The 19,923-nt window shown below is 43.9% G+C and overlaps 1 protein-coding gene and 1 pseudogene across 11 annotated transcripts in view; one reads left to right on the forward strand and one right to left on the reverse strand.

Annotated features, from left to right (window-relative positions):
• Positions 1 to 19,923, forward strand: part of TMCC3 (transmembrane and coiled-coil domain family 3) — a 295,326-nt gene that overhangs the window by 230,524 nt on the left and 44,879 nt on the right. The gene's annotated exons all lie outside the window — the stretch shown is intronic.
• LOC113921940 lies at positions 6,527 to 7,791 on the reverse strand (annotated as a pseudogene).

Genomic DNA, 19,923 nt, shown 5'->3' on the forward strand with positions numbered 1-19,923 from the left:
TTCAGTCATTCCCACACCTACGCATAGCTTCCTACCACCTGTACGATGATTTACTTAATATTTCCAAAGCCATTCACTCCTTCAAAATTAAATTTATTTTTAAAGTATCAACGTTCCCATTGTAGTTAATATTGCCTGAGCCCCCGAGGGCTTGCAGTGCGAGATTACAAGGATGAGCCTCTGCGGGAGCACCCGTAGAGAGCTGCTGGCCCTGAACAGAGACTTTTCTCCCAGCCCAGTCACCTGCATGGCCTTGCGGGTGGTTTTCAAGGGAATCACTGGCTCACTGTGATTCTCTGTTACTGCTTTCGCTTTACGCCACTGAAAATAGTTCAGAATCATTTTGGAAAACACTGGGTGTTTGTATTGTATCATCTCTCCTCATCCTTTTAGAAATACTTCTTTTAGACCCACGACTTAGAGAAGATGCTTAGAAGTATATTTTTCATGGATTGTGAAAATTGGAGTGTGTGGAGATGAACAGAAGCTCCACTCTGGGGATTTGAAGGCAGCCTTGTCCGGGTAGGAATACGTGCAAGAGGTTGGGAAAAGGGGAAATTGTACCTGTTCCGGGCCAGATCTCCCATCTTCTCATGACCTGAGAGAAACTGAGGACATGGAAGGCCTTAGGCAAAAGAGTGCAATGTCAGGAAATAAGGACTCTGGGAATTTCAGGCAAGGACAGAAAGTGGGTGGAAAAGAAATTTCAGCTCTGTGTGGTTCTGAAGTAAACTTGCATTTAATTAAGATGAGTATGTAGGCTTGTTGTAAGGAAATTAAATGGTGCCTTGAGCTGCAGCCTTCCACAGAAATTTTGAGATAAGTTCTTGTCCAAAAATAAAGTATGCCCTTAGTGAAAGCTACGCTTTAGCACCTCAACACATTTACTTCAGTGTGTGCAACTGTGTGTTGGGGCCAATAGTCCCTTTTCCCCGTCTTTGTGAAGATACTGTGATAATCCAGAAGGTGTGGAACTCAATTTCAGATAGTCAGTGGTGTACTATTTTAATCTCACTAATTGGAACAGGTGGCCTGTATTTGAGACTGAATCTCTCGTTGGCATAGATTTTAATTTATCTGAAAATCTGAGGCCCATTCCGTAAGGCTGTGTATTGGCATCAGGCAAGTGCTTGAAAGCTTCAACCATTAAAAGCACAGAAGGCTGAGAGGAAGATCGAAGAAATGGAGCTTAATAGTTTGCTGCTTTGATTCACCTCTTAACTGTTGGGTGTGGAGCTAGTCGGGAACATGGCGGAGTGAAGCATGTCCAGATGCTTGAGAAGGCTACTTATAAGTATTTCTCCAGATGAAGACAGTGTCTGAGTATCTCCTTTGAATCCATCCCACAAAATGGCAGGGTTGAAGAGGACTTCATGCAGTCCTCATGTTTTTATAAGAATTAGCACGTCTTCAGGCGTGAGCCGAAGGGGTATGCCAGAGTGACTCAGCTTACCACAAGCATTCAAGTTGAGATACTTTGAAATACCTCTAATGAAATCGGAGATGGTCTCCAGATTATGAACTTCTTCAACTGGACCACTCCTTTTTTTTTTTTTTTTTTAACAGTAAATGTGTGCTTTGCAAGATGTCTTGTGAATATCTTGCATCCTTCCAGAGGACAGAATCCCAGTTTTTTCCTCTGACACCCAGAGTCTCTCATCTGACCTTTGTCTTTCACCCAGTCTCAGCCCTCAGACTCTGGCTTCCTTCTTTGTGGTTTCCTTGGCTCCCTTCTGTGCCTGTGAGCACCTGCTCCATTTTTTCACATGGGGGGATGATTGTGTTCATTTATCTACATGTGGATCCTGGTCCGTGGTTGGGGCTTTGTTAATACTGACAGAATGAGGGAATGTGGGTATGTTGTAAAATTGCACTTTCTTGAGAAGCTGGAAAACATTCTACTCTTGAGTCATATTAGTGCAGATTAATCTACCTTATTTTAAGATTGCTGTACAGGATTCCAGGTTATGGGTATTCCATAATCTGTCTAATTATTACCTTGTTAAAGGACACGTATATTGCTTCTAGACTTTTGGTTTTACAGGCACTTCAGTGACTGCCCTTGCACATGCTTCTTTTTGCACATGTGAAGAATATGGTAGTAGGCTAAGTTCTTAAAAGTGGAATTGCTCCTTAAGAGTGTGTGTATTTTGGGGCTCCTGGGTGGCTCAGTTGATTAAGCATCTGCCTTCGGCTCAGGTCATGATCCCAGGGTCCTGGGATCGAGCCCCGCGTCGGTCTCCCTGCTCGGCAGGAGGCCTGCTCTCTCTCCCTCTGCTCCTGCTTGTGTTCCTTCTCTCGCTGTCTCTCTCTCTGTCAAATAAAGAAATAAAAATCTTAAAAAAAAAAAAGTGTGTGTATTTTAAGTTACGATATTGCCAAATTGAATACTATACCTACTCTGTCCAACACTAGGAGGCGGGGTGGGGGTGCAGCAGTGAATATATATAAACTGATATACTGTTTATATAACCATCAGTATATGAACATGCCTCAACTCACATCTTTCTGACACAGTGTATTACAAAACTTTTTGATTCTTGCCCATCTTATAGGTGAAAACTGGTAGCTCATTTTAATTAATATTTTTCCTGATACAAATGAGGTTAATCATATTTTAAAGTTTTTATCTTGAAATAATCACAGACCCCCAGAAGGTTGCAAAAAATGGTTTAGAGATGTCCATGTATCCCTCCCCCAGATGCTCCCAATGGTTACATCTTATGTAACTTAGTACAAAAGGTTGATCATATGTTCACATACTTAAACATTTGGGTTGTGAACTGTTAATATATTCTGGCCATTTGTCTAGTGGGTTATTAATCTTTTAAGTTGTTTTGTAGAAGTTTTTTACTTATTAAATAAGTTGTATTGCACATATATCTTCTCCAGTTCATCATTCCTGACTGTATTTTCTACTGTTATATAGGAAATTGCCATAGATTAGCAACCTGAAACACCCCCGTTTATCTAATCTCATGGTTTCCATGGGTCAGGGATCTAGGTACAGCTTAACTGCGACAGGATCTGGTTCATATTTATTCAGTGTTTGCTGTATGCATCCTCTGCTCAGAGTTTCATCAGCCTGAAGTCAAGGTGTCAGCCAGGACTACAGTCTAGTCTGAGACTTGCAATCCTTTTCCAAACTCACTGGTTTTTTATGGAATTAAGATTGTTGCAGCTGTAAAACAGCCCCTCAGCCCAGAAGCTGCCCACTGTTCCCTGCCACTTGACTCTCTCAAAATGTGGTTGTTTCTTCAAGACCAACAGGAGAGCCCCCAACTCTGTTGCATTTTGTCTCTTCTAGACCCTCTCTCTCTTTTTTTTTAAGATTTTATTTATTTTGACAGAGAGAGACAGTGAGACAGCAAGAGAGGGAACACAAGCAAGGGGAGGGGGAGAGGGAGAAGCAGGCTTCCCGCCAAGCAGGGAGCCCAATGTGTGGGGCTCGATCCCAGGACCCTGGGATCATGACCTGAGCCAAAGGCAGACGCGTAACAACTGAGCCACCCAGGCGCCCCTAGACCCTCTCTTAAAGGGTTTACCTGATTAGGCCAGGCGCACCCAGATTAACCCAAGTCAACCAATTAGGAACCTTAATTATATCTGCAAAATATTTTCACTTTTGGGCGCCTGGGTGGCTCAGTTGGTTAAGCGACTGCCTTCATCTCAGGTCATGATCCTGGAGTCCCAGGATCGAGTCCCACATCGGGCTCCCTGCTCGGCAGGGAGTCTGCTTCTCCCTCTGACCCTCTTCCCTCTCGTGCTCTCTATCTCTCATTCTCTCTCTCTCAAATAAATAAATAAAATCTTTGAAAAAAATATTTTCACTTTTGCTGTATAACATAACCTAATCATGGGAGTGAGACCCTATCACATTCAGAAGTTTTGCTCGCGCACAAGGGAAGGGTATCATACAGGTTATGTACACCAGCAGGTGGGAATCTTGGGAACCATCTTAGAATTCTACCTACTACAGTGTTTTTGTTTTTGTTTTTTTAAGATTTTTATTTATTTGACAGAGACACAGTGAGAGAGGGAACACAAGCAGGGGGAGTGGGAGAGGGAGAAGCAGGCTTCCCGCTGAGCAGGGACCCGATGTGGGGCTTGATCCCAGGACCCTGGGATCATGACCTGAGCCAAAGACTGAGCCACTCAGGCACCCCCTACTACACTGTTTTTTTTTAAATATATTTTTTAAAGATTTTATTTATTTGAGAGAGAGAGAGCACGAGAGGGAAGAGGGTCAGAGGGAGAAGCAGACTCCCTGCCGAGCAGGGAGCCCGATGCGGGACTTGATCCCGAGACTCCGGGATCATGACCTGAGCCGAAGGCAGTCGCTTAACCAACTGAGCCACCCAGGCGCTCCCTACTACACTGTTTTAATGATATGTTGTGTGTATGCTGAGCATGGAGCCTTACATGTAGCAAACACTGAATAAATATTAACCAGACTTTGCCATGAAGAAATTTAAAAATATTAGAGCTTTCGGGATTTGTGTCATTCTTGCAATGGCCTTTGAGATTCTTTTAAAAACCCAAACACCATGTTCTTCTAATATATTTTATGATTTAATAAATTTTATCTTTGGCTCATTTTTTAAAAATTTAAACTCCACCCCCAGCATGGGGCTCGAACTCAACGACTGAGCCAGTCAGGTGCCCCAATCTTTGGCCTATTTAGAATTTGGTTCCCTTTGCGCAGTTAGCTGCCTTTAAGAATACACTGCTGTCCACATCTATAGTTTTATTTTTATAAATTTCTACTTTTTCTCTGGGTTTTAAAACTATTTTTTTAAACTATTGAATTAAAGGTTATAGTTTTAGTACATTTATTCTGGATTGATACCCACCTCCCCCCTCAAACCAGGATTTGGAATGAGCATTTTGAGAACTCGAGCTCATGCATTTATAAACTTTCAAATAGGCATGATTCCAGTGTTCTTTACGGTAAGGAAAGGCCAAAAGGTAGAGGGGAAGAGATGGTGAAGTTCGTTGTTTTTTAAAAATTTTGCTTTCAATTCTTTCTTTTGAACTAGATGTTGCCTGTCAGCGAGTCCTATTTAGTATAGAAACCTGACTTTCCACATGTTTGCAGAAGCTGTTACAATATGAAGAATGTGTGTTGTTGCTTCCTCATCCGGCTTTGCCGCCTTAATCTCCTGTAGTCCACCATCCCAGCTAGGGAGATGGAAGAGCAGGGACTCGCCTAACCTTGTGCTCTGCGGGGCAGAGACCTCTTTCCAGCTTATCCCCCTCTCACTAAGTAAATAGATTTCGTGCCCTGTGCTGTTCTCGTCCTAGGACACTGAGGTGGATTCGTCACTCACGTTAGGATAGTGAATACAACCAGATTTTGTATTTGTGGGTTATAAGCTGTTTCTCTCTTTGGCTTGATTATCCTAATTTGTTAAGTTACCCCTGTGGCTTGCTAAGGGGTTGTTATGTGCACCTGTGTTAATGATTGAGTGGCTCACCTGCCTTATAATCTTTGCATTTGACACAGAGGGAGGTTAAACCTGTTGTCTGTGTCCAGAAACTAACACTTAACGTTTTGTAACCTGACCCAAGAGCATATTAAAGGTGGAATGAATGTGCTTTTATTACATTTCATTTGAGAAAGGCATCATGCTTGTAAAAGCCTCCTGACTTAAGCAACTATCAAGTAATATTTGTTGTATAAAGTTTACCTCCTGTACTGAGCAATTTAGAGCTACTCACTGAATTGGCATCTGTTGGGTAAGTGGGCACCAAAATTAAAGCAAGAGTCTTCTTTCATTCATTCTTATCCCGTTACCACCAGGAAGCCATGAGGGTTCTTATAACCAATCATTATCTGTTTCCAGCCCTCAGAAATGCTCTACTATTTGGGTGAGTGGGAGCGTATTAAATTCTACCGCTGAGAAATTTGACTAGCAGTCTGGCCACTTAAGATGATCTGATGGCAAGAGAGTTTTTTTTACATACTTACAGCTCAAATTAAGCTCTTATTTTTATTTACTTATTAACATCTTTGTTTGTTTGTTTGTTTATTAAGTAAACTCTCCACCCAGTCTGGGGCTTGAACTCACCACCCTGAGATCAAGAGCTACATGCTCCACAGACTGAGCCAGATGGGTGCCCCTAAGCTCTTATTTTTAAAGCAAGACTTAGAGTTAAAATGAGAGCTCTTCAGCCTTGTTGATGTTTAAGGGACAGTTTTGCAAATTGAGCCCACCATTCCAACAGTCATTGTTTAGTGCTTTTATTTCTTTGGGCAAATAGGAAATGAATGATACAGTTTTGTGTTTCGTTTTGTTTTGTTTTTAAACAAGTTTAGTTTTATTTTCTCTGTGCATTTGCAAAACACTTAGGACCAACACAGAAAAAAAATAAAACCTCCTGTGAAAAACATTACACTTAAGAAAAAAAAAAAAGGCCTGAGAGGGATTAGTGCCTTAGCCATAGGGAGCTACAGCAACTCTGATTGGTCCAAGGAATTGAAAAGATATTGGGAAGAAAGAACAGGAGGCAAGAGAATGAGAAATTACTGAGGAAGAGGGCCTCGAAGTGGCCCATGAAGGGGAAATGGAGGCCGGGGGGTGAGCCAGGGTGGAGGGAGGGGCCCTCGGTGGTAGCCATAGGGTGAGGGTCATGGAGGCCCAGTGTATCCATGAGGAGGCATCAGTGGAGGAGGTCCATGCATCCCATGTGGAGGCATAGGACCTGGGTGACCCATGGGAGATCCAAATGGAGGCCCTCACGGGGGCATGCCCATTGAAGGAGGTCCAGGATGAGGCATTCCGGGTGGTGGCTGCCCCCCGAGGCCTGGGGGCCCAGCATGGGGGTGTCCTAAGCCATGAGGGCCATGGTGGGCCAGCTGCATCTGAGACATACCTGGATGGGACATCCTACCTGGTGGGAATGGGTGAGGATGTGAGTGTCCATGTCCAGGATGTCCAGCCCCTGGGGTTCCTGCTGATGGTGGGCCATGTCCTCCAGCCCCAGGAGGCATAGGTGGTGGGGGCATGGCTGGGGGGTATCCCAGGTGGAAGGGCTCCAGGAGGTGGCAGTGGGGGTGCGAAGGACCCAGGAGGAGGCATGCCTGGTGGAGGAAGCCCGGACCCCAATGATGATACCAAAGGACTGGGGCCTGAGGGTGGAGGGGGTGCATCTGCAAACAGCTGATGAGGGCGGTCAGCCTGGAAGAGTGGGTTCTGGGCTGCCAGAAGTCGTTCAGCTGCTGAGCCATGGTGCTCACCCTTGGAGTCCTTCTTGAAGGCATAGGACACAGTGATAGGGCAGTTACAGAGATACTGCCCATTTATGGCCTCAGTAGCTGCATCCGAAGCATCAAATGAAGCGAAATTAATAAAGGCATAACCTTTGGAGTTGCCTGTGTCAGGGTCCCACATATCTTCGGGGTTTGTAAGATGACCCGAAAGGCACTGAAAGTATCATAAAGCAGCTTCTCATCAATCTCCGGGTCTAGATTGCCAATGGAAATGTTGGCCCCCCACGTCCAGGTTCTTGTTGGGAGCTGATGCTTTGTTCACCTGTATTGGTTTCCCATAGAGTTTGATCATGTTCATGATCTTAATGGCATAGTCAGCATCTTCCTCACTCAAGAATTCCACAAAGCCATAGCCTTGGTGCTGACCTGTGACCTCTGTCCTTTGGCATGTGGGTGTTGACTACTGGCCCTGCCTGGAGAAATCGCTCCCACAGCAGTGGTTGGCTAACCGTCTCGTCCAGGCTCCCGACGTAGACAGTGACATCCTGGTCCTGCTCGGAGATCGGCCTGGCTGCCATGGCGAAAGAGCTCCCGCTGTCTCCAGGCAGCCTAGTTTTGTGTGTTTATGGCTATCTTTAGATATTCATGCCTTCTCAACCTTCCTTTTTGAAAGAATTTGTTGCACATATGGGGTAATTTTAATGGTAACAGATTTGCTAAATAAGAATAATACATATACTTTTGAAAGACAGAGACACTAAATCCATATACAAAGATTATTTTATATTTTCTGATACTTTGGACATTTCAGAGATCACAGTTGCTTTGTTAGTAAATGATTTTTTAAAATAACTGCTCCTGGGGTGTCTGGGTGGCGTAGTTGGTTACAGCTTCCGACTCTTGGTTTCTGCTCAGGTCTGATCTCAGGATCATGAGATGGAGCCCTGCGTCGTTGGGCTCTGCACTTAGTGGGGAGTCTGCTTGAGATTCTCTCTCCTTGGACCCTCCCTACCCCTCTCAAATGAATAAATCTTTAAAAAAGAAAAAAAATTAAATAATTGCTCCTTAGTTTATTTACACAATAGCCTAAAATGAGCCTGGATGTTTTTCTAGGACAGCTAGCTTATTAAATTCTCAGTGGATTTTAATTTTCTTAAGTTTATGCTTGCTTTGATTGTTTAATTAAGGTTGAAGTTAATGTTCTCTGCAAGTAAATGCAGTGACATCAGATTCCAAGCTTATAAGGTAATGAAATGGTCCATCAGAAACCACAGCTTATACCATATTTAAAAAGTAAACCAGATTCGCAGAGGGAAGGATGTTCTGAGCATGAGGAAAACCCATATCAAGTCATTAACCACACAGTTCTGGTTAAATAGTAGACAGATTTATTTTTAATTACTAAATGCGTCAGACCTGGAAAAAACATTTAAAAAATATGATACCCATATACTTATGTCCTAGATTAATAGGTGATAACATTTTGCCATATTTGCATCAGATTTCTGCCACTTGTTTTTAAGAAATAAACGGCCCCAGGTGCAGCTCTTTGGATGCTTTCTTCTTTCCTGTGCTCTCAGAGGTCTCCATAACGACGTTGTCAGGTTTCATTCCTTTGCATGCTTTTATACGTTGAATGAACTCATAAGCAATATATAGTATTGTTTCTTGTATTAAATATTTATATAAATGTCATCTCTTCTGATTTGCTATTTTATTTAGCATGGTGTTTTTATTTTATTTCTTTAGGCTTTTAGGTGTTTGGGTCTTTTTAAGTTTTATTTATTTAAGTAATCTTTACACCCATCATGGCGCTTGAACTCATGACCTTGAGATCAAGAGTTGCATGCTGTTCCAGCTGAGTCAGCCAGGTTCCCCCCCTCCAGCATGGTGTTTTAAAATTTTATCCTACTTCATTCCCATCTGTATTTTTGATTGCTATATCTTATTTCAGTATATGAGTAAACCAGCATGTGTTTATAGCCATTCTCCTAGTGGTAGACAGGTAGGTTAAGTCAGAGGTCTGTATGCTTGTGGGAGAATTTCTCTGAGGAAGATGCCTAGAAGTGACATTACTGGGGCAGAGGAAAAAGTATCTTCACCTTTACCATCTGTTCTTAAGTAGCTTTGCCAAGTACTCGTACTTATAAGAGTGATTTGTTAAAGCCACATTTTAATATATGTCATAGGAAATTTTCATAATGATGCTAGATTTTGTGTAGGTGTTTAAATAGTATTTGTTTCAAGTTTGTGTGCATTTTAATTTTTCCTGAAAGGAAATATAAAGTTATTTTGAATTTGCCAGCAGGCAGTTTTTTTACACCTTGTCAAGAATTTAGCATTCTACTCTTGTTTATGTCTATAAAAGTTGATGTGTCAATATTTTATTTATTGAGAGATTATTTACATACAGTAACCCCCCCTTAAGTGTACAGTTATATGATGACACAGTCTTGTAACCACCATCCAAATAGGATACAGAATATTTCCATCACCCCAGAAAATTCCCTTTTGTTCCTTTTTAGTCATTACTGTGCTGTCCCTAGTAGTCATTGGTCTGATTTCTGTTCTTGTGATTTTGTCTTTTCCAGAGTGTACTCTAAATGGAATCAGATAGTGTGTAGCCTTTTCCAGTGTGGCTTCTTTCACTTAGCATAATGCTTTTAAGATTCCCTGATGTTGCCTGTGTCAGTGCTTTATTCCTATTTAGTGATAAGTAGTATCAGTATATTTTTAAGAGTACTGAAGTATGTGAATATGAACAGAGATGCAAAATGACTTAAATCCCATGCTTCTTGTGACTGAATTTATCTGTTATTCTCATGTCACTACCACAGCATTAGGAACAGTCTAGAACATCAATCTCCAGTTAGAAAGTACATTAATTTGTAATCCTGTTCCTTCTCGAATGTTCTGTTACTTCAGAATATTAAAAAACATGCATGAAATTAGAGCTGGTGTTCTGTGTCTTAACCTAGGGTCTGTGGTTTTTGTATATTTGTACTTTCTTTGGAATGGTTCTCATTGGTGGCAAATGACCTTTTAAAAAAGATGAAGAACCACCTGTCTAAGGTAAGCTCTTGTTTCCGAATTAAAAACATCAATTTATAGAAGTATATTTATTCACATGTCAGTGGGTCGTGCTTTTATGTTGATTGAAAAAGTTTACCAGATATTGGCACAGAGAACTCATTTTGGTTTATCACGTGGCAGGTACGGATAGAGTATTGGTAGAGCGAGTGTAAGTCAGCGTCCTCCCTGCGCTGGGACGAAGGCTTTCCCAAGGTTACCACAGTTTTCCTGAAGTGCCGGACAGGAGGAGCGGCCCTCCTCGTCTTACCGACGGGGAACAGAGGCTTGGACCAGTAGATGACTTGTGCGGGGTCATACCCCAGCTTGGTCTGCGTTCCAGAGCCTTTGCCCCTGACCACTGGGCGAACTGCTTCCACATCTGAAGGGATAGTGACACAGACCCCCAGGTGTAGACACTTGATGGGTGCTTTATTTTCCTTTCTCTGGCTTTTCAGTATTTTCATAACTTTTTTTTCAAAATTTTTTATTAACATATAATGTATTGTTTGTTTCAGGGGTCCAGGTCTGTGATTCAACAGTCTTACACAATTCACAGCACTCATCATAGCACATACCCTCCCCAGTGTCCATCACCAGCCACCCCATCCCTCCCACCCCCCTTCACTCCAGCAACCCTCAGTTTGTTTCCTGAGATTAAGAATCTCTTATGGTTGGTCTCCCTCTCTGGTTTCGTCTTGTTTCATTTTTCCCTTCCTTCCCGTAGGATCCTCTGTCTTGTTTGTCAAATTCCTCATATCATTTTCATAACTTTTCTAAAACAAACATGTTTGTGATGAAATGTAGCTACCCGATGAGAACCTTTATCCTGAGAAGATAAATCACATCGATGCTCTTTCTGATTTACTCCTTTGTTTTGTCCTGGATCTGGGGAAGGCTCACGAACGAGCACAGTTGATGGAAACCAGGAGCAGGGCTGCGCCGTAGATATCCCAAGCGACACACCCTAGAGCACAGATCTAGAACTTCTCCCCTGGCTTATTTCTCACACAGGGCCTATTTGAAGCAAGCTAGGCCCAAACTCAGTGCAAAATATAAGGAGCAGCGGGCTGCCTTATCCCAGAGCTCCATCATTGTCCTCAGTGCTGCCTTGCGCACCCAGCACTACTCTGGGCCCCGAGGTCTGTGAGACGCGCACCGCTCTTGAGGAGCTCAGGCTGGGGAGGACAGTCTGCAGACACAGAAGGACAGTGCTGCAGGTAGTCCTGGCCTCACATGGACCCTTCTGGGAAGAATCGATCCAGAGCCCACTCTGAGAAGGAGTAGGTGTCAGCGGTTAAGCCTTTCTGGCTCATCCTCCCTGCTGCAGGGTTGTTCCTGATAGTTGTTTGTAGGACACAGTTGGCAGAGGAGGACAGATGGTAGCGATTTGGAAGGTTTTGGTTCGCCTCCGATTAGCCCTTTGGTATGTATTTTGTGTATGTGTTGTATATGTATGCTGTCCTCGTGCAGAGGAAATACTAAATCATGGGCGTCACAGATAGCTTCTTTGATTTGACTCAGACGGAAGAAGGATGCTGCAGAAAAGGGAGGAACAGAGATGTTAATTGTCATGGCAACCAGCAGGTTTTTATAGTGGAACATTGCTTTTGTAACCTAAACCAGTCACCTTTTTGCTCACTGAAGAAAACAGACTGACGCAAACTCAAGAAATTATAGTACCATTTCTCAGCGGGGTTTTATTTGCTTCTCAGAAACAGCCTTGCAATGACTTTAGTTCCTTCATAGAATTTCAGAGCTGAAAGGCACCCTGGCGCCTTGTAGAACTATATGAAGTCAGGTGCTTATGGATTTCCTATTATTATGTGTCACCCCATTTCCACTCCTGCCCCCCTCCTGGGCTAATGCACGTGGCCAGGATTTTTACAAGCGACTAGAATGAGGATGAGTTTGGAATCTGGCAGACACACCCTCTGTGACAGGGGCTCCTCCCCACAGGAGAGTATTCCATTTGCCATCCTTTGAAAGCTTCTGCTGTTTGCTCCTGTGTGATCCTGTCATGATTGCTTCTTCACCGTCCATCAGTCTGTAGACTCAGCAGATGCTGAGATGCTTAGACAGTCTCACTCCTGCGGCCACTGTCTAGGCAAGTTCAGAGTCCGCCCTTTGCTGTCTGAGAACTCTTGGAGACTTGAACCCCTGTGGTTTTCTTTTAGTAGCTCTGGTGAGCGTTCGTGGACCTGCGGTACAACAGGCCAGTGTAAGAAAATACCCATCATGTGAACAGGTGGAGCTCAGCCTGGGGACATAAGGACTTTCTTGAACACCCCAGCAGAGTTTTCTTGTTGATTAGCGCTTAGAGAGGAGGCAAAATTGTAGGTTCCCCTTTACTTCCCCTAATTTCTTTGTCTGAGGAGCCCCTGTCACCCAGGACAGCTCTGGGTGAGATTGATAGCTCTGGGACCACTGGTCCTAATGGGCTTCCTTGGGTGGTAGCATCAAGATTGATGGTACCTGTGTCCCCACAGCCGGTGGCATGGAAAAGGCGTCACTTGAGTGCCTTTTCACGGCACTGGGTTGAAGAATGATGTCCCTTGCAAACCTTGGATTGGCTTCTTCCTACCCCGTACTGCAGGTGTCTCCTGATGACTCCCTTTCACCAGGTCGGGAATGTGGTATGTGCGAGAGCCCAGTCATAAGCAGCCCAGGTATGAATCGTGCTCGTAACCATTCTGCTTTCAGCCTAATTCAACAAATACGTACTGAGCACATACTATGTGCCAGGCATCCCAGGAATCAAAGCAAAAATTGCCCTCATCAAGCTCATATTCTGGTAAGGCAAGGTTGACGGACCAGACCAATAGGTAAAATACACATTATGTTAAATGGTGGTAGGTACAGTGTTCAAACATAAATCACGGCAAGGGGGCTGGGGAGACCCGAGGGGTGGGAGTATAAAGAAGCAGTTGTAAATAGGAAACTCAAGGAAAGCTCTTCCCAGAGGTGTCACTGAGGAAGGACCTGAGGAAGTAAGCCATGCAGGTCTGTAAGGGGAATTGCATTCCAGGGAGAGGGAACAGCAAGCAGGGACTCCCTGGGACAGGGGTATGCCTGTTGTAGGTGAGGCGCATCCGTGGGGCCACGTGGCAGGAGCTGAGTGAGGACACGGGGTCCCGGGGGTAGCGGGAGGCTGCTTTATGTTTTCCAAATTTGCCTGGACTCCCGGATTAAAGGTGGGTGTGAGCTGGTGTCGAGGGACGTGTGGGGCACGGTGACAGTGCCTTGGATGAGGGTGCTAGCAGTGGAGGTGATGAGAAGTGGTCAGATCTTCTAAACGCAGGCCATTTTCAAGCCCTCCTTCCGTGTGCCTAGAGTTCGGAGGGGCAGTGTGGTACCAGCGCCCTGGGGAGGCTAGGCCTGGGTTTTAAATTCTTCCACGCTGTGTGAGCTCACATTCGACCATTTCCTCAACCAGTTTGAGCCGGTTTCCTCATGTAAAAAATAAGTATAATTCTTTCTTTAGAAGGGTGTTGAAGGCTTCCAAGATAACGTACTGAAAGCGTCTTCCCTGACTCCCATTCTCATCTCCCACCTGACTTGGGTTCTCCCCACCCAACCTGTGCCCAAGTCTGTTGTGAACTTCCATATTCTTGTCACTTGTGTCTCTCCCCACCAGAAAGTGGGCAGGGACTGCATCTTCTGTGCTTGGCACAGAACGCACAATAAATGTTTGGATACATAGGGAAATGGAAGGAAACGGGGAAGAAAAGGATGCATTAAGAATTTCATGCATAAATACTAGTGTAATATTTGAGATTATACACTCCCAACAGATAGCAGGACTTTCTTTTCAGAGTTCATTGTTTAAGGACATCAAATGACAAGTTAAGGCATTGGCTACATTTGTTATATAAATAAGTCTAATTAGGAAAACACATACCTTATTTTCATATTTTAAAATTTATCTTTTCCTTGCTCTTGGCTTATAGAGAAGTGTTTGTTCAGAGATACTAATTGGTGTTTTTATTTAGGTGTTAAGAATAAAGATTTCATTAGATTTCCTCAACAGTCTAAGGCAATTTTCCCTGAACATTTTATTATGAAAACCTTCAAATGCATAAAAAATACAAAGCTAGTAACCATTTAAGTTCACACTCTCTTAATATGCAGATAATCTAAATCCATACAGGCAGGTTTTCTTTTGCATTTGGAATGCTTCTTTCACCTGTTATGATGTGGAAAGGCTCAATCCGTTAACTCTCCTGTTGGAAAAATTTTGTGTATGACACCTTCTTTCACTGTGAGACCCTTTGACCTTCATCTGGAAATGCTGCATCATTTACATTTAAAGTCAGGGTTATGGGTTGAAATGTGTCCCCTCAAAACGAGATGTTGAAGTCTGTGATATTGTGATTTATAATAAATACAGTTGACCCTTGAACAGTGCAGGGTTAGGGGCACCGACACCCCCCTTCCCACAGTGGAAAATCCATGTGTAACTTTGGTCCCCCCCCCAAAAAATAACTACACGTACTCCACTGTTGACCGGCAGCCTTACTGATAACCTAAACAGTTGATTAACACATATTTTATAGGTCATATGTATATATCACATATTGTATTCTTACAATAAATATGTTAGGGAAAAGAAAATGTTACTAAGAAAATCATAAGGAAGAGAAAACACATACACGGTACTGCACTGTAAAAAATCCACGTGTAAGTGGACTCGTGTCGTTCCAACTCCTGTTGTTCAAAGATCAACTGTATATATTTGGTCTTTGTTTCCATCTCTGACACAAAGCTCCTAAAACCTTTGGAATTTCCTAAGTGATTGTAATGATAAAAGTGAAATGGGAGTCTTTGTGATTTATATAGCAAGCCCCTTTCAAACGCGGTGGAGTTTGCTAATGAAGCGACTTTTGGGAAGCCCGTAAGGATGGGGCTCGTTGCCAGGGGAACCAACCTTGAGGAGTAGAATGAAATTTTCAGTCCCACCTCCCACCTCTCGGGAGGGGAGAGGGGCTGGAGGTTGATATAATCGCCAGTGGCCAATGGTTTAATCTAGCATGGCTTCATAATGAAGCCTCCATGAAAGCCCCAGAGGTTGGGGTGTGGAGAGCTTCCAGATTGATGAACACATGGAGATGCAGGGAGAGTGGCTCTGAGAGAGTGCATGGGAGCTCTGCGTCCTTTCCCTGGACCCTGCCTGTGCATCTCTTCTGTTTGGCTATTCCTGAGTTATATCCTTTTATAATAAACTGGTAATTGAGTAAACGTCTTCCTGAGTCTGTGAGCCACTCTAGCAAATTAATGGAACCAGGGAGAGGGTCATGGGAGCCTCTGGGTCTGTAGCCAATGGGTCAGAAATACAGGTGACAATCTGGACTGGAGATTGGTGGCTGAAGCAGGGGTTGGCGGACTTGTAGTACTGATCCCTTAACCTGTGTGATCGGATGCTGTCTGCAGGTGGATAGTGTCGGAATGGAGTTGAATTGTAGGATATGCAGCTGGTGTTGGAGGTTTGTGTGGTGACCAGCAGTGTGGTAGTAGGGTGAGAGAAGACACAGGAGTGAGTTTGCCTTTACAAAGCCCTCACCCCCAGAACTTCAGAATATGACCTTGCTGGGAAATAGGGTCTTCACAGAAGGAACCAAGTCAAAATAAAATGAGGTCATTAGGATCGGCTGTAACCCAGTATGACTGGTCTCTAAAAAGAGGGGATTTGGAGACAGGCGTGCACAGAAGACCCCGGGAGAGCACCTACAATGTGAGGACTGACCGAAGATCGGTGTGGTTTAACTACAGGCCAGGGAACACCTGATGAGGTTGTTGGAAGCTGGTGGAGAGGCCTGGAACGGTTCCTTCCCTAGCACCCTCAGGGGGAGCCTGGCCTTGCTGACACCTTGATTTCAGGCTTCCAGAACTGAGACAATAAATTTCTGTTGTTTTAAGCCACCCAATTTATGGTGCAGTCCCAGGAAACTGATAGCCATCGTGTTTCCTACTGACCAAAGAAATACTAATACTTGAGCCCAGCGTGAATAAACGTACAGAAGGTCTTGAAATCTCAGCATAGTAACTGATTAACAGCTGGTTATCTCTGTGATCTCCCAATACGGTTATGTTAATATTCTTTGCCATCCAAATAAATACATCATTTAAAATCGCTTGTAGCAAACCCATGGAAGTTCCAAGAATATGCCTGTGGAGCCAGTTTGAAAAACCCAGGTGTAAGAGGAAGAGAAACAAGCAGACTTTGGTTCTGAGTTCAAATCCTCTCTCTGCCACGTGGCCACCTGCATCATCTTTGAGTCTGTTCCGCATCTGTACAATGAGAATGATACTTAACCTCCCCTGTGGACTGTGGGCTTGAGAACTAGAGGTCATGAAAACGGTCTAGCATCAAGACTTACATGTAGCAGATGCTCAGAAATCGGTTGAGGATTGGAAACATGGGGGTGAAGGGAAGAATCGGACCAAGGAAGCTTGGAAAGATTCCGCTAGAGTAGGTGGTCTGACTCCCCTTGTTTGAACACCGAGAGGTGTTCATACAAGTGGTTTTTCCACCTCGAGGGAGCTAGAAGAGAGCTTCTGGTTCAGACATGAGTCTTGTTTCCTTAACGAGGCACAGAGACCCCCAGAGACAAACAACTTGTCCCAAGGTCAGGCAGTCTCTTCGCTTGGGCTGTTTTCTTATTTAATAGGGCAACCAAAAACAAAACAAAAAACTGGTTGTGTTGTTTTTTCCCTTTTTGTTCTTTTAAATAACAGCTTTATTGAGCTACAGTGCACATACCATACAATTCCCTCATTTAAAAGTGTATGATTGCATGGATTTTAGTATATCTGCAGAGTTGTGCAATCACCACCACAATCCATTTGGGAACATTTTCATCACCCCCCAAAACACTCCAGACCCATTAGCAGTCACTCTCCATTTCCTCCCTCCCAAGCCCCCAGGCCGCTCCAGCCACTAACTTACCTTCTGTTCCTCTGGATTTGCCTGTCCTGGAGATTTTCTGTAAATGGAATCAGATGTAATGTGGTCTTTTGTGCCTGGCTTCTTTCAGTCAGCGCCAAGTTTCCAAGATTCATCCTTGTTGTAGCATGTGTCAGCATTTCAGTCCTTTTTATTGCCAAATAACCTTCCATTGCATGGCCGTCCTGCGTTTTGTTGATCCACTCATCAGCTGAAGCACACTTGGGTTGGTTGTTTCCGGTTTGGGGCTGTTAGGATTGCTGTATTGCCCTAAACATCCCTGTACGAGTGTCTGGGTGGGCTTAGGCTTGCTTTTGTCTTGGGTCCGTGCCAAGGAGTAGAAATGCTGGCCCGCCTGGGAGTTCTGTGCTCCACCTTTTGAGGATCTGCCAGAGTGTCTCCCCAGCAGCTGTACCGGTCTGCGTCCCCACCGTGTCCCCACCACGTCCCCAACTGCGTTCCTGCCAGCAATGGACCAGCACTCCAGTTTCTCCACATCTTCGCCAGTGCTTCTTACTGCTGTCCTGTGATTATAGCCCTCCTGGCGGGTGGAAGTGGCATCTCTTTGTGGTCTTGTGTTGGTTTTTTTTTTTTTTTTTTTTGGTTTTTGAAATTTCTTTTAACGGAAGTAGTTGTATTTATTATATGATGAAATAGGTGGATTGCCTCTAGCTGAAAAGGCTGGTGTGATTAATAATATAACTTCTAAATTAATTTCCATGCTTTTATATATCCCTTCTTTAAATCTCTCTCTTTTAAAGTAAGCTCTCTACCCAACATGGGGCTTGAACTCCTGGCCCTGAGATCAAGAATCCCATGTTCTTCCGACTAAGCCAGCCAGGCGCCTCCATATTCCTTCTTACTAGTCATTTCTTGAAATCAGTTCTCCCAAACCAGTGTTAGGTAGAATAACTTGTGAGTTTGCATGGCGTGGCTTTTACTTCATTACTAAAATTGCACAAGACCAGGCACCTGGAGCTTCGGGGTCCTCCCCACTGCAGAGTCCGCGGCTGGAAGTCCTCCTCAGCAGCCAGTCTTTTGAGGGATGGTAGAGGGTGTCTGGCCCCTTGTCATCTTATTTAAGTGGCCAGGGCATTTACTGATGACTCTCCCAAGGGTTGGCTGCTGCTGTGCAGATACGGTGCTTATTATAAAGGGGTACGGCCCCAACTGGCCCCTTGGACCGGTACAGATAGACTCCACGCCCTCTTCACAGACAAGCTTTATGGGCTGCAAGTTCTATCATAAAGAACAAGAAGCCGAGGGTGCCTGGGTGGCTCAGTTGGTTAGGCGACTGCCTTTCGCTCAGGTCATGATCCTGGAGTCCCGGGATCGAGTCCCGCATCGGGCTCCCTGCTCGGTGGGGAGTCCGCTTCTCCCTCTGACCCTCCTCCCTCTCATGTTCTCTCTTTCTATCTCATTCTCTCTCTCAAATAAATAAAAAAAAGAACAAGAAGCCAAACAAAATGCATAGCACCTGTGAGGCCAGAAATAAATGTTGGTTGAATGAATGGATAGCTTGGGCTTTGGAAGACAGACACCATTCTAGCATGGCAGCTTGAGCAAGCTCTTAAGCTCCCGGAGCCTTGGTACCTTATCTGTGAGAGAGACACAGAAGTGCCTCTGTTGCAGGGTTCCCACGATGACATAAAATTGCCCAGCCCATGGGCAGCACTCCACACTTGTTAATTCTCTTTCCTTCACTCCCTCTGCTGTAAGTCTCATATTCTTTTCTCCAGGTTTAGTCCAGCTCCAGATATGACAGAACACAGGGTCGATTATACCGTTTTGCTTATCTTTTCTTTCCAGAGAAATACTGAGCTTTTTGGCAAAAATTAAGTATTGGTGGAAATGAATATTGCAATTTGGTAGCTGCTGATTGACATATGTTTGGTAAACAGCTACTCAAATTTAAGGAAGCTTGCCTAGAATTAAAAAAAGAAGAAGAAGAAATGCTAAAAACAGTTTTACATTCTTTGCCAGGTACTTATTTATAAAATTGCCTTCTGTGGGATGTCCCGGCTGAAAAATTTTTATAAAACACTGGCTAGCTTTGTCTCCAGAGTTCAAGTTGGCCTGCATGAAAGCTTAAACTTCAATGGATATAAAAGGATTGGGTCATTTTTTGGAGCCTCTTTGCCTTGGATTTTTTTTTTTTTTTAAGTGAGGGCTGTTCTTTTGGTCACTGGGTCTTTTTTTAGACTCGCAGGGAAGTCATAGTAACAGGCTCCATGTCTGATTGGGTTCCATGGCAACAGAGGGTTGTGACTTTATTAGAGAAGAGTCGAGCATGCCAAGAAAGATAAAAATCGGAGTATGGAAAATGTCTGACCAGATGAATGTGTTTTTTGGATGGCGTGCCCTGGAACGGAATGGTTCCCCAAGTTGGCATCGGTCCCTGTTACAAATTTAAATCCCACTGAGTTATCATTAGGTCATAGGGATCAGTGCTTATTTCCAAAAGATCTGCGTGAATCTTTGCTTTTATTCGTTCATTCATCCTTTTCTTATACCTTGGTATATTAAAAAAGAAATCAAAACAGTAATGGTTAAGAGCCTAACCGGAGATGATTCTGATTTCAAAGGTAGAAAAGAAATTTAGCTCATTCTTTGTGGAACTGATTACAGCTGTAAATTGTGAGAGCGCGTGGGAGGGCCGATTAGAGACAATTATAACTCGATTGAACTCCCCCTGAAT

The sequence above is a fragment of the Zalophus californianus genome, chromosome 9 (genome assembly GCF_009762305.2).
Source record: "Zalophus californianus isolate mZalCal1 chromosome 9, mZalCal1.pri.v2, whole genome shotgun sequence".
Classification (NCBI taxonomy): Eukaryota; Metazoa; Chordata; class Mammalia; order Carnivora; family Otariidae; genus Zalophus; species Zalophus californianus.